General features: G+C 48.7%; 1 long non-coding RNA gene across 1 annotated transcript; it reads left to right on the top strand.

Moving 5' to 3' along the window:
- Positions 1 to 4,554: 4,554 nt before the first annotated feature.
- On the top strand, positions 4,555 to 7,434 carry LOC142930818 (uncharacterized). The gene is made up of 2 exons (XR_012946792.1): positions 4,555 to 4,903; positions 7,076 to 7,434. It is a non-coding gene; the product is annotated as an uncharacterized LOC142930818 (long non-coding RNA).
- The last annotated feature ends 6,598 nt before the right edge of the window (positions 7,435 to 14,032 follow it).

The raw sequence follows: 14,032 nt of genomic DNA, 5'->3' as shown, positions 1-14,032 counted from the left end.
CCCTATCCTCCTCTTCCCCATGTCACGTGGAGACAGAGAGAGAGAGAGAGGGCATTCACACCACGAGGTCACGTGGCCCAGGAGAGAACAAATCCCCCCCCTCTAAACCAAATCCCAACATGGACTGGTCCGTCCAAGTCAAACTCCCTCGCCCCCTGTCAAACACCAACTATGGACTCGTCCATCACTGGTCCCACCTCCCTCACGGAAAATCATCGAAGTCAACGTACAGTAGGACAGTCCACAGAAGCGGCATCGACAACAACAACAGCCGTCACCATTCGCCACTAAGTGGCGGTGACGTCCCCACGGCGTTTGTGCCAGGCTAGGTGCACTCTTAGGCCACGCGAAGTGTCGAATGCTCGCTGACAGGAGGTCACGGGACAGAACCCTGCAGGTGCCATGGGTTGACGGACTCGAGATGTCTGGCAGACGCCACCAGCTGTGCCAACTCGCCGCATTTTAGCCGCCCGCCTCTCCGCTCGTTGTTGTGAGCGTCGCTCCTTTGCCCCTCCGTCGTCGTCGTCGTTGTTGCTGGAGGGCGACTGCCTCCAACTGCCCGGGAGCGTCCCTCACGAGCCTCCTCCTCCGCAGAGGCCGATCTTGACACTGCCGATACCGCTCATCGGCAAGTCCACTCGGCTCCACATCCTCCAACCAGGTACCTTTGTAGACCCGCAATGATGCCGTGCCGTGTTGGCAGTCCACTGCTGGATGAAGGCTTCGGGTCGCCACGGTGGCTAGGAGATGTTAACTACCTCGCCCGGTGTGCAGGAGGTCGTGGGTTCGATCCCGACCCCGACGCCGCCTGCTGCTGCTGCTGTATATTTGGAGTCTGCGGTGTCTCTCTCCCCGGGGTCGCGTGGATTTTTGCTCCGGGTGCTGCGGTGTTTCCATTCCACATTGAGAATCCACGTGTTTCCAATATTTGGCTGCTCTAAATGTCCACACGATAAGCCACTTTGTTGAGCTATCATCTGTGGCCAGGTCGCTTCTTATAAAAGCGCTATGTAGCTCAGTGGAACTTAGGTGCTTAAAATAAATAAAAATAGTAAAAATAACAACACCACTGCACGCACACAGAACATCTGTCGTGATCCTGACTGCAGTGCTCATCTCTATATGGTCGATGAAAGTGAATTACGTGACGGCCGCTACGTTCAAAGGTTTCGTCACCTTTGGGTGGCATCAGTTGCTGCTCTGGCCCATCGGGAAATACAATAATGCCTTGATGGAGGCTCCATTGAAGATGCGTGCGACCCTCTCAACTGGCCGTCTGACCCGAATGTTCGGTCCAACCCGAGCTGAATATCGAGTGGAACTGTGTGACCCTGGGGCTATTAGCTACAAAGCAACATTTTATTTTTTACTGCCCACGGTAAATCCACTGCTGGATGAAGGCCTTCCCACCATTGTGGTTCTTTGACCATATCCCACCACGGGTGCTCGATGCTGGTCGGTGAAGGTAGCGGGCAACCAGCCCTGACATCGCTCGCCAGTCGTGTCGTTGTTAGCCCTGGACAGGAATTGAACTCGGGTGGAGCCGGTTCGTAGCGTGGCGCGCTACCCATCTGTGCCCCTTCTCGTCACCCTCTTTGGCTGTTTACTCAACGACCCCAACATCCGTCAATGATGACCGATTCCATTCATAAAGTGTGCTCTTGCCGCCGTGTGCGCTGAGTAGTACTCAGTATTAAACACGCGTTCACTACTCTATACAGCAGGGGTGTCCAAACTTTTTTTCCCGAGGGCCACATACAGAAAAATATACGAAGGATTGGGCCACTCACTAGACGTGAGGTATACTGCCTCACTTCTCATGCACTAATATTGTCAAAATCAATCAAATGCAGGTAAATTAGTTTGATTATTGAACATGTTTGAAGAAAAAAAGCCTCCATCATAGCTCTTCATTAGTAGATTTTAATTTTATTTTTTAGAAAAAGGTTGGCAGGTCATTCTCTCAGTGACAGCCTCAGATTGGTTCTTAGGGTGCTGATCCCCCTTCATTGTCCATATGAAGGGAGAGACAAGAAGACAAATAGGGGATGTGGATATTTCAAGCTTATTACACAAATAAATTATTGGGCTTGTTAACACATCAACTAACGTTTATTAAAAAAATTGTCATCAACTTTAATTGGCTGAATTTATTAAGTAATTGGGCTTATTAACAAATCAAAACGGTGTGTATATTTTTAACTCACCTGTAATGGGAAGAATGTTACGCTCAGTGGGAGCAGTGATGCTGCGCTTTGGTCTGAAGGATAGCTGGCAGGTCAGGAGTAAGTTTGGTGGTTGAGATGCGAAGGACGTCACGCAGATGGCTGTCGGTCGTTCTGGTTCTCAGCCTGCTTTTGTTCAGCGTTAACAGAGAGAATGTCTGCTCACATATGTATGTTGAGCCGAACAGACTCATCATTCGTTTTGCACGGCGTCTCATCAGAGGAAACTTGGCCTTTTCCAAACTCCGGTAGAAGTCAGGTAGGGAGAGAAGCTGATGCTGATTCTTCAGAGAATCATCACACTGAATTTCGATCAGTTCTAATTGCAGACTCTCCTCCACTTCTTTTGCATCCATTGAAAACGGAGCCGCAAACAGTGTGATTTCCTTCTCAATGACAGAAAAATCTTGGAAGCGCTGACTGAATTCTGTCACGAGAGATGTGATCACAGACACATATTCTCCCATTTTTGCAGAGAGCTTGGCATTTGGAAATGCGCATTGATTTCGGTCAGCGTGGGGAAGTGCGCGACATTGAAGTTGCGCAGTTGTGACTCGAAGAGACGGAGCTTCGCACGGAATGCTTTCATGTGCACATACAGCTGTGGTACCAGCTGCTCTTTGCCTTGTAGTCTCTTGTTCGGGGTGTTGAGATGATCAGTGAGATCAACTAAAAAAGCCAGGCCTGCCAACCATAAAGGGTCACTGATCTCATGGAGAGGTCTGCCCTTTTCTTTCAACAACTTGTCGATATTTGATCTCAGGGAATAAAACCGCTGCAGCACGGAGCCGCGACTGAGCCAGCGCACTTGAGAATGGTAGAGTAGGTCCCCGTATTCAGCATCGACATCAGAGAGGAACGCTTGCAATTCTCTGTGGTAAAGCCCTCGGGCCATACATTTTTTTTGACATTTTTCACAACTGTGTTCATCACATCGCCAAGCTGGATTATCTTGGCACAGAGGGCTTTTTACTAGATGATACAGTGCATTTTAACAGCCTCACCTCCGCTCTCCTGCACCTTGGCACTCACCATAGAAGCCATTCCTTTGCGCTCGCCTGTCATTGCTGGAGCCCCATCCGTTGTAATTCCACACAGCTTGTCCCATTTAAGTCCAGCCTGGTTAATTGAATCTGACACAGCTTCAAAACATGTCCTTCCCAGTTGTTGTCCCCTTTAGACTCTGAAGATCAAGCAGTTCCTCTGTAAAGCAAAAATTCTCATCAACTCCCCGCAAAAAAATTAATAGCCGTGCAGTGTCCGTGGCATCTGTGCTCTCATCACATGCAATCGAGCAAAAATCGAAAGCACAAGCTTTATCTGACACTTGCTGTTTTAAATTAGCCGACAAGTCTTCAATTCGCCGCACAACCTTATTTCTGGACATACTAACATCGTTGAAATCCTGCATTTTCTCCAGGCGCATTCCCACGACTTTAGTGAGGCACTTTTTGATGAAGCCACCGTCTGAGAAAGGTTTCCCGTGTAGGGCAATGAGTTGAGCTACTTCATTGCTGGCTATTGTTGCATTTTCTTGAGCTTTGTTAGCACGGAAAAAAAAACCCTGCTGCTGCGTTAGCAGGCTAGCTTGCCATTTGCTTTACCTTCTCTCTCGCTCGGCGCCAGTGTAGGACGTGAAGGTCTGATGTTTCGTTTCATAATGCCGTCGTACATTGTACTCTTTCATCACGGCAACACTCTCATTACAAATCAAACAAACACACTTCCCCTTGGTTTCTATGAAAAAAAATTCATTTTTCCACCGAGTCTGAAATTTTCTGCACTCGCTTGCAATCTTGCGTCTCTTCAGTTCCGGCATTTCTGGTGACCCTGAGCAAATGTTTTCTTCGATTGCTTGCTTTGTGGAGACGCTGCCTTGTTCAAGACAATAGCGGCATCTAGTGTTTAAATTAAGAAATGCAATACAGTGGGCCATAGTCCATTATATTTTTAAACTTTGATACGGGCCAATTAAAAATGGATGGCGCAGTTGGCCCGCGGGCCGTAGTTTGGACACCCCTGCTATACAGGGCGGGATAGAGATCTCTACTCAACCCTGCAGGGTGACCCCTCTCATAGTGAAGGCGTTCACACTCGAGCCGCGGTTGCCCTGTGCCAGTAGTTGCATCATTAACTGTGCGAAATCATTATCAAACTATTACTTTAAAAATGCAGAATTTGCCATTAAGTTACTTTTCTTGGATTTAGCAGAATTCCAGAATAGCTCTCTCAATAGCTGTGGCGATTACATATTTGCGTTGTTAAAATGAATGACTCATACAACGATAATTAAATGACCACTTAGTGTAGGACGATCATTGAATCTTGAACTATAAAACTCTGCAATGTTAATTTAATGCTGAGGGTGTTGACAAGAAAAGTAACGGATGTGTGGGGTTGAAATTGTCAACTCGTGTCCGCACTGCATCGTGCGGCGGGTTTCTGACAGCAGCAGCATCGCCACGACGCTCTCATTGCCGCTTGGTGAATATCCGTGGCGGGTTCCTTTTCGTTTTTTATTCATTGAATGAGGACGTCACCCTCCCTGCACCTGGCCACCCACTTGTGTTGTTTGTGTGCCTTCAGGTGTCACTGCAGAGCTATTGCAGAGGGATGCTGCGATTATACTGGCGTGGGGCTCAGCATAGACGGCGGCCCTCTGTCAATCCACAGCGGAGGTAAGAGCCCCCCACTCTGTGTCAGTAAATGGGGGGGGGGGGTGTTTGATCATACTTCACCACGCTGGTCAGTATGAGTTGGTGTGAAGGTGAGGCAGCCCAGAGATTTGTTCAGATGTCACTCAGCACCGACGTTAGCCGTGGCCGGGAATCGAACTTAGCTGGCAGTGGTCAGTGTGCGAGTCAACATAGGTAGCTGTCCGCTGGCGGCGCGTTCAATTCTGGGGACCTGCATGCACGCACCAACGCGTCACAAACCGTTAACACCTGCCTTTAAAGGAGACACTGCTGCTCGCACAAGACAATATCTTTCCAGTGAGCTGGTCTGGGGGACGGTTGTAAGTGCAGGTTAAAGTGAAGGGGAGAGAAGGCGACTTACCGAATATAGAAGAGCATGTAGGCCTGCTCGTTCATAACAGCCTTGGTGTCGACGTGCCGCACGATGGAGTCGTTCATACAGCACCATTGTCCATCGCTGATCTGTGCACAGTCACAGCACGGCTACACTTGGTTACAATGTTTACACAACTGCACCCAACCTCCTCCGTTCATTAATAACAAGACACGATACAATCTAGACAACAAGTTCGTAAAGAGCATCACCCCATCGTCAGAGCTGCAGAAGGTGCTACGTTTGCTATGATGGTGCTGAAGTTACAGAACGATCTGCCTGACCATTTCACTGCATCAACGACCTTGGACCAATTTCATCAGAATCAGAATCATTTGTGCTGAAAGAATTCGATGATCTACGAAGCTCTTTTCAACAGATGTCCAGTAGGGGCGGGTCAGAAAGTTACAACAACAACAAACAATACAACACCGATTGGAGTCCAAAGTGTAGGAATGCTAAGGAAGTCACTACAAATAAATAAAGTATATATACTGTAAGTAGAAGTTGCATAAGTACATCAAGACGCAAGAACAGACACAAGACTTCTATTTATTCTTCCCTATTGGATATTTGTAACATTATGGGCGCATTGCAGATGTGCGTTGTTATTGTTTGATGGTAACAAATGTAATTACCTTATTGTAGCAATAATAATGACCCCTGTTGGAGTCGGCTCCCTTGTGCACCAGCACCGAGTACAGGGAGTAGATTGCGGGCTCGCCCTGAGACGTTGAGGTGAAGGGTTGCATGTCCAGGTGCTCCGGGTAGGTGATGTTCTACAGGCAGCGCACAGAGACAAACGTTAGAAGAGGAAACGGCAGGGGTGGTGGGGTGGGCAGCAGAGATGGGCACCATCTAAGTTACACGTCAACGTGATGACGTGATGTCTCGCTCATTTGAGCGTTGAAGACGGTGCTCATCTCCTGTTGATAGCCCTGAGCAAGTGGTGGAAATTCTACAGTCATATGACGGGGGGCGAGTCTTTCCGTAGCACTTATTCCAACATGGAGAGGCATTTTCTCCAGCGTTGAACTGACAAGGGCTTTAATAAAATAAATTAATTAGAGCGATGTGGAGGGGCAGAATCGTTACCCGGTTGATCTTGACGCCGTAGAGGTTGTACCGCTTGATGGAGACGGTGAGGACGTTGGGCAGGTGGTGGAGAGCCATCGTCTTTGTCGCTTTCCCCTTGTGACAGCACCTGCACGACAACAACGCCAGCCATCGCACGCGTTCCCCAACCGATGAGGGCAACTTTTAAACGACAAGTCTTCTAATTTTTTCTTTACTATTATTTTAATTAACAGAGAAAACGTATTCTTTATTCAATGTTTTTTGTACAACAATAATTCTGCGTAGTAATGCATTATGTTCTAATTATTTCTCATAATTAATATTCTTCTGTTTATATTATTGTGAGATATATATTTAATCTGCAGACTTTTGAAGCGACAAATGTTTGCAGGGTCTCGACACCCGACGGCCCGCTCACCTTGCACAGGTGTATTCATCCAGAATCTCCTCGTTGAAAAACTCCCCAAACGCCTCCACCAGATCCGATGAGTTCTGTTGCCCAACAGAGTGAAAGGCAAATGATGACTCTTAAGACGCATTCCATGAACATCTGCAGAATTATATTGTGACGGCTTCTCCGAAAACCCACATCTTGTATTAAATCGTACGACCGCAATAAACGAGATGCCGCACGTTACTGGCAGTGTGTTTGGATGTTTAGTGACTAATTGATGTATGTGTCTGCGTGATGTATGTTGGCACAGAAGGGGGCACAGGTGGTACATCGGCCAGTCATCTCAGTCAACCCATGGCACCTGGGTGTGCCCCGTGACCTCCTGCCAGCGGGCGTTCGACACTTCACGTGGCCTTAAAGTGCACTCAGCCTGGCACAAGCACCGTGGTGACGTCACCGCCATTTAGTGGTGAATCGTGGTTGTTGTTGATGTATGCATGTTGAACCTCCTTCGCACCGTACGTAGATGTATAACTGTTAAGCGATGGCTTTCTCATTGCTTACATTAATATGGAGTGCAATGTCCAGGCACGTGTCGTAGGTGTCGGAGTGGTTGCAGCACTGCATGCACTCCACTGCAAAGTAAACAAACATTTGGGAGGGACATCACATGCGTCTTAGTCAAACTCAATGCACGCTCCCCACTGACATAGGTAATTGGTACTTTTCACCAACTGGTAAAAGGTTTTTCTGTGTGGCACGTGCGTGAGAGTGTGTAAACGCTGCAACGCGAGCGCGTCTACACTGTGATGATGCGCTTGCTGCTCGCGGTTAACAAGTTTCTGGAGGAGTGCGCACAACTCACCACGTGATCGAAGGTAACCCCCGAAGATCTGGTAAATGAGGGTGGTAGCTTCCGTGTATCTGTCCAGCCTGCGACGTCACAGAGAACGACACCACATGGTGGTTACAGCGGCAGCAGAAGTAGCACCTTTACCGGATGCACACGCGTGTGTGACAGTTACACCATTGCCCGAGCTGTCGATTCACTCTTTGCCTTCAGCACTGCAACGCGTGCTCTGTAACAACCAAACGTGCTAGCGTCTGCACAGGGCAGCCACCTTCACGGCACAGCCACAGAGCTGGGGGCAAGCTGGCAGCCGACACGCGGTGCTGTTGCCCGGCAGTTTTGTAATGCCCAGCGTGCCACGTGCCGCCCGTCAATACGAGGAATGATGTCACGGGGCCACCGACGTCGAGACATCGACCCCCCGGTATTTATCGTCAACGTGAAATGCGCAAACAAAAGACGGCCCACGTCAGTGCCAAGGTGAAAGAACCGTGGTGCCAGCAGGGCCGGTCCTCTGCATCTCCCAGGTGTTCACACAAAAGTGTGAGTAGCTTCTCACAGACGTCGAAGGACAATCGTGCAGAAAACCAAGAGGGAGCCGTGAGGTACCGAACTGCAGAACGACCGCCGCAAGTTGACTGGCGCGCGGTACTCACTCGCTGTGGCCATGGAGGCATGAGGCTTGCATGGCATCTACCACGTATCGCAGAAACTCGTGGGCATCTTCCTGCCTCCCAATGCGCAGGTGTTTGGCGATGCCTGCAGAGAAATGGACATGGGGACAAAGTGACAGGTACAGGATCTGATGGCATCCTTCAAGAGCTCCCCAACATGTCAAAAGGAGCAGTGCAAAGGACTTGGAACACAGACGGCGAAGGATCGCGGCCATAACTTCTCCTTCGAGTCCAAGTGTGAACGTAGTTGTGGGACTCACGCGTGATGTTTTTAGTGATGCCGCTGGGTGTCAGCACTCTCTGCGAGTTGTTGAATGTGCTGACGACGTGACGCTCCATGACGCACATTAGGCAAAAGTCGCTCCGTTCGCCTGCGAACGAAGGCACAGGTGGCACAATCCGTCAGCGCACGCCACTCGCACTCAGCCCAGCTGGGGAGTAACAACAAATGCTAGGAAACCTGGCACCAGCAGCAAACGCAATTAATGATGCGTCTAAGTACCAATTGCATCACAATATGCTTTATAAGCCCAAGTTAAATCTGTGCAGCCTATTAAACACATGTTGGCCACGTGTGAATGTGCTTATCAAAAACACAATATTGATTTATGCTTGAGGAATCCGATGAGCTATGAAGTTATTTTTTTGCAGATGTCCAATAATGGTGCGGCGTGAGAACATTACAACAACAAACAAAACAAAAACACGATAGGAGTGGAAAATATAGGAAAGGTGAACAAACCACTTAAAAACAATTACAAATAAAACTAATCTATGTTTGTATTTTACCAGGCAAAGTCGACTGAGCAATTAGCTGCTTCTTTAGAAGCGATCTGACCACGAATGATAGCTCAACGAAGTGGCTTATCAAGTGTGAAATTCATAGCAGCCAAATTAACCGTGACAATAACCTAGCCCATGGGTAAACGAGAGTGCCAGGGGGGTACTTACAGGTGCTGCAGTGCTCTTGCAGCAGCAGGTAGTTCACGAGCGGCGGCGTGTAGGCGAGGCACTGCAGCGTGGCGTTGAGGAAGCAGGTGTTCCCCAGGTTGCGCAGGCCGGCACCCTTGCCCACGTCGTTCTCCCACCTGAGGCTCAGCCGCTCCGGTGCAAACAGCGAGAGCCGCGCCGCCGGAATGCCGTCGTCCTCCTCTGCACAAAGGGAACGGTGGTGGCGGAAGCCGGCGTCATCGCAGAGCGCTGCACTGCCGATGGGGCTGGCGTGGATATTCAGTGGCCCCAGCCAGCACCCGTGCTGCTCCTCTTAACCAGAAATATTTTTCTACACATTTCAGTGTAAGGCTAAAGTTCTCGACAAATGTGATGCGCCTCTCACGTTGACCGATAGGTGTTTTGAGCTCCTCGTGTTACTGTTGAATGGCAAAAGTTGTGGTTGCAAAGCGGCCTTGCTTTGGTGGCTACCACCCTAACAAGATGCCTCGAGGCTGCGTAATCGCACGCTCACCTTGGGGTGCAGGCAGCACAGACACGCTGTTGTGTCGTTCTGTGGCTGGCACCGGCGAGGGTTCCGGCCGGCCATGGGGAAGGCAGCTGGGTTGGGTGGAGAGCCTCTCGTCGGCCGCCACCAGCACCTCGTTGGACGAGGTGGGGGCCAAGACCGTGAGGTCGTTACCGGACGAGGTGCCCTCCGCTCCAGCTGCCACAGTCGTGGTTGGGTCCTGCCACAGCAACGCAGTCAACACATCCACAATTACTCCTCCCATCCGGACTGGGATCTCAGCACACGTGGGACTGTTTTATCACCAAAAGAAATACAATTTTAGTCCATGAACCGATGGGCAATCTGCATCAAACTCACTTTAACTCGTAAAATAGTCTATGAAGAAGGTGCCATTGACTATAGACGAACGAGTTCAGTTCGTTATGTATGCTAAAGAAGGCAATAGAAGAAGGCAATAACAAGGTCCTAAATATATTTAAAAATGGTAATAGGAGTAAGTTTTAACATTTGTTAAAATTCAACTAAATATCCCTCCGTTATCTGTTAAGATACATATAATAATTGCGTGTCCTGACTTGTGGGCCACCCTCTGTAGGCCACGTTATGAAAGGGACCAACAACTGTTGACTTGCTCTGCAGATGGGCCATGGCCTGAAACGGTGCCTGTTATTTATTTAATCATGCATTATATATTTACTTCACATTATTATAGAGGGTGGCCCAAATGTTAGGACAGAGGGAGATTTCCTTTATCGTGCCACTGACATTACAACGTTTTAATTACGTATTATTGAAGTAAAAAGTGTATCTATTGTTACTATCTATAACAAAATAATCATGTTGTTTGTTCAAATGAACATAATAACTCCATGTATCCTGACTTGTGGGCCAGCCTCTATAGGCGACGTTATGAACGGGACAACAGCTATTAATGTGCTCTTCAGAAAGGCCATTGCCTGAAACGTCGCTTTTTTATATGTAATCATACATTATATATTTATTACACATTATCGGAATCAGAATATATACTTAGACTGGAGGAATCCGATGAGCTATAAAGCTCTTTCGTATAGATGTCCAGTTGGGTCGGGAAAGAACGTTACAACAACGAACAATATCAACATGTGATAGGAGTGCAAAATACAGGTTGGCCCAAAAGTTTCATTTATCAGTGCCACCCCCCACCCCCCCCCCCCCCGTGAGTGACGGTTGGTCACTCACGGGGGGTCCACTACCCCGTGAGTGATGGTGGTTAACGCGACCGCTTAACCCCGACACGAATCACGACCTAAAATGACCACTTGGCCGAACCCAACCACACACACGCAGAGGGATCTTGAGCAGTGCTCTGAGTTGTTGGCCGCTCGGGGTTTTGGGCCTCTCCGCTCAGCAGCTGCGACCCAAATCGACGTGGATTGGGGGCTCAGGGGATGCGTGGCGAGGTTGGAACGAGAGGCCTCGAGAGTGAAGAAGAAGAAGAAGCGAGGGGAGAGCGAGGCGAGCTTGGGGTGAGACTCTGAGCGGCAGAAGGCGAAGAAGACGTGGAGTGGGGAACACGTGCAGGGTGAGGACATCAGCATCAGTCACTTAATCATCATCATTCACATGATCATCCATATCATCATCAGCATCATCATCGTCCACATCTACATCATCATCATCCAATTCATGATCCGCATCAACATCATCAACATCATCCATATTATCCACATCCACATCATCATTATCATCTGCATCATCCACATCATCATAGTCTACATCATCATCATCTACCACATCATCATCATCATCTACCACATCATCATCATCGCTGCGGGATGTTCAGTGGGCCTCGGGCTGGCCGCGTCCCGGCCACGAAGGCCGATGGCCAGGACGGGCGAGGCGAGTGGCTACCAAGGGAACGGAACGCGTCCGGGATTGACCACCCCCGGGGAGACGGTTTAGGGGTAGGCCCTCATCCAGCAGTAGATTCATCCACGCGTGGCCGGCGTGACGAGGTATGGTCACACAGCCACACCCACACGGTGCGTGAGAGGCGTTCATCCAGCAGTGGATTGAACAAGCCGCGTAGATGGCAATGTATGGGGTGCGTCATGCAGGTGACCGTGTGTGCATCTGTGTGTGTGTGTGTGCGTTGGTGTTTGATTGACGTGTCTCTCAAAGCTGATGTTGCAACAATCTTCCTGCTGAATATTTGACCATCTGGTCATACGGGATTCGGATTATTCCCATAGTGCGGTGTTGTCTATAAGAACCACGTTGAATCAAAGTGCAGTACAGAGATGATGTGGCTTCTATGCATGTCCACACGATAATAAGACACTTGGGTTGAGGTCTCATTTGTGATGGCCAAAGGGAAGGTTCGAGACTGGGGGCGTGGCCTCGGACCGTAGAAAAGGGAGATGCGCGGGAGACTCGGGGCATTTGCAGTGGGGGTCTCCATCTGTCCGAGTGCGAGCACGTGACTCCTTAATAAAGAAAAGCATCTCAAGACAAGTGCGTCCAAGTGGTCTTTACAAATGTAACAGGCAGCAGAGAGATCGACCGTTGCTGCGCCGATTTTCTATTTAAGCTGTAAACCAGGCATCTTTGAAGGCAACGATTTATTGTCAGCAGCAGCCTACAACCAGTTCGAAATTCGGCTTGATCGGGAGGCAGTTGGGGGTCGATAATGGGGGAAAGTCTGGCAAGCAATGGCTCGTTCCTTTAGCTTGGAGAGGGAGGACAAGAGGGACACTGGTCTGTAGCTGTAAGGTGAGTCTTGCGGCTTTTTGGGTTTCAGGAGGGAGAGGGTCGCTCCTTCTCACGGTGGATCTACTTGTCAGGTATTTTTGTGTCACCTTAAACACATCTAATACCATCACCTGGGAAAAAATTTACATCGTTAATTCAAATCCAGATTTGATCAGTAGAGTTAAACTCCGAAAAAGACGCTTTTAAAAGCCAGAAACCTGATCATACAAAGTCTGATGCTGTGCACAGTGAACATCATTATTACTTAATAAAGATAAATAGGCAGTCATACGTGGATGGTAAAATTAAGGCCTTGAGTCTGGACTTGAAGAGGGGCAGAGAGGTTTTGGGTCTCTGTGTGAGTCTATCGATGTTTCTGTGAGTCTATGGGTCTCTGTGTGAGCATCTTCATGAGTTTATGTTTCTCTGTGCGAGTCTAAATGTCTCTAGGTGAGTCTATGGGTATCTTTGTGAGTCTATCATGGATATTTGTGTCAATAGGTCTCCATATGAGTCTGTCTGTAGCTCTCTGCATGGGCACATCCGCTGATGTGTGAGTTATGGTCAACATACAGGGTGTCCATTCAGGTATCAAACCATTGAAATCAAATTTTATTTCGATACACATTTTATTTAGAAACACGATTGAGCTAGGATGGTAACACTACACACTGACACTTGGTAGCATGACCATTTTATCTGACGTTTTATCTTGCTAACCCTCCGCGTCCCCACTCACCAAGTAGTCACTGAGCCATCGACGGTCCGATTCATCGAGCACGAAGTGACCACCAGGTTGATCGTGGGGCATCAACTTGGCTGAGCCCCCACGTTCACCTCAAGTTTTGTTCCCGATCTTTCTTTTTTCACATTCAGCCGCAGGCGCGAGATGATGGTGGGGAGACCGGTGCCGGATGTCACGGTGACATTTGTGACAAAGTCAGACCCCTTGACAACTCACTAAACGTGCTCCATAAGCATATTGGGAACGGAAATCACCACAATGCCAGCGTGTTGACAAACGGCGTGACTCTGCGATACAATCTGCGATGCTCTCATCCGCTTTTCAATAACGATGACGGAGTTTTGTGGCAGCGGACAAGTTACCGATGGTACTGGACTGGAATTGGTATGCACCGACTTGACAAGTTCCTCACACGTTCCTCATCTTAGTCCTCAGTACCCACTGATTTCACAATAAAAGTCTAATCGAATCTCGATATTGATTCCAAGCATCTTTTTTATTTTGCAGGGCTGAAACTCTCCTATCTGGCCATACGTTGCCTTGTTTGCCCACTAAAGTCCTCGAAGCAGTTCGGTGAATCTTCCCGACACGTGGCTGTGATGGTTGGTCCATCTTGGACCTCACACAATTCCCTCCCTTGTAGTCCACACACCCGCAATCGCAAGCGACCACACGCATGGAAACATGACTCCAATGGAGGCAAGTCCTTTCTTTCTTAAAAGCCAGAACGTCGATCATTAATATGCAACCAATGTTTGCTACAACATCATAATACCGTTACAAAGATACTCATATCACGTCCA

This window comes from Petromyzon marinus, chromosome 43, assembly GCF_048934315.1.
Source record: "Petromyzon marinus isolate PM22_M1 ecotype Great Lakes invasive population chromosome 43, UKy_Petmar_22M1.pri1.0, whole genome shotgun sequence".
Classification (NCBI taxonomy): domain Eukaryota; kingdom Metazoa; phylum Chordata; class Hyperoartia; order Petromyzontiformes; family Petromyzontidae; genus Petromyzon; species Petromyzon marinus.
This window is presented reverse-complemented; position numbering and strand designations above follow the sequence as displayed.